The following is a 1,428-nucleotide window of genomic DNA, read 5'->3' as shown; positions in this document are numbered from 1 at the left end:
TTTTAGAAAGACTCTTAAACGTACTATACAAATCTATACTTATATTTATATTTATTAATGTAGGATTTTTACTATCTGCGAGACAGAATAACGGAATACTCAAACTTGTGGGAAAAATAACAAACTATATGGAATTTAATAATAAATGAATGTACAAGAAGAAATATATAAAAGGCGGTTCGGTTTGACGGTTCAACTGTCCGTTTCCACGGCTACGTCTTGACTCTCCGATTTCGTCGACGCTCTCGTCGACGTTCTCGCCGACGCTCTCCTCGAACGTGCTGCAATTGTTCTTTTTGAGCGCGACAACGTGGCCCTGTGCCCCGTTCGTCGTCGCCGAGGCTAAACTTCCCACATTCATTTATATGTATGTACTTTATACTGAAAGTTAATTCTGTTGGTTTCATTGAAGCTCAATATATGAATATTTAATGTTACACTTAAATGAAATAGTGAGTGCTCGTTAGAACGAAATAAATTTTTAAACACTCTCCTAAATTCTATAATGTAAATCAATACATTTATCTCTAATAATAAAATTGCATAACAGATGCACTATAAAAACAAATTTTCAAATATTGCAACAGCGTTTCGAACATTCATAATAATACTTGGAAAAAATGATACCAGATGTTCCTACCTATAATTTGCAATATTCCCATTGTAAAGGCGGGCTAAAAGATCCCAGAAACTTGGAAAGCGCAATAACGCACCAAGCCGTACGAAAATACAGCAGACTCGAGTCTTCGAGAGCGTAAAAAACTTTCGAAACCCTCCTAAATCTCCAAGTATCCCTATAAAGCATGACAAACACCTAACGATCCGAACAGGAGAAAGCGAGGAGAGTCTGAACCGCGCGCGTGTGGCGGTAGCATGAGAAAATAGCTTCTCTCACTCTTTCTCTCAGCGAAAAACGCTTCGAGCGTGATATTATACATCACGGTGTAACCGATAAGAAACTTTAATAAAAATGTCCCGCCATGCCTCGAATAATTGCCCTGTTTTCTTCCTATCGCAACGCTCCTCCTTTTATATCGTCGTTCTAACGAACTCGAACGTTGGAAACTCTCCCCCTTTTATCGCGGACCCCTCTACTCTTCCCTCGTGGAAAATACCGTCGAGGAGTAAGTCCACCGATCTGTCATAAACTATTAAGCTGTTGCAGGTACGATCTTACACGACGTCAGCAAATTTTTCTTTCCGTCGTTGTTGGAGGAGTGACCAGCCAGGCAATCTGCAGGCCGATCGTCGACACCCTTTCACGGGACCATCGACAGGCGATATGTATGGGGCTTAAAGGTCACTCGTTCACCTAGGGGAAACGAGAGCTTTTAGAGGCCAGAAGAGCCGTTCGACCAATTACCAACGGGGCATTTTATACGACCCCACCAGAGCTTCGACCTAGTGAGTTCTTTCGCGAAGCTTCAC

The sequence above is a fragment of the Habropoda laboriosa genome, unplaced genomic scaffold (genome assembly GCF_001263275.1).
Source record: "Habropoda laboriosa isolate 0110345459 unplaced genomic scaffold, ASM126327v1 scaffold469, whole genome shotgun sequence".
In the NCBI taxonomy this organism is placed as follows: domain Eukaryota; kingdom Metazoa; phylum Arthropoda; class Insecta; order Hymenoptera; family Apidae; genus Habropoda; species Habropoda laboriosa.
The sequence above is the reverse complement of the archived record's forward strand: the minus strand, read 5'-3'. Positions refer to the sequence as shown.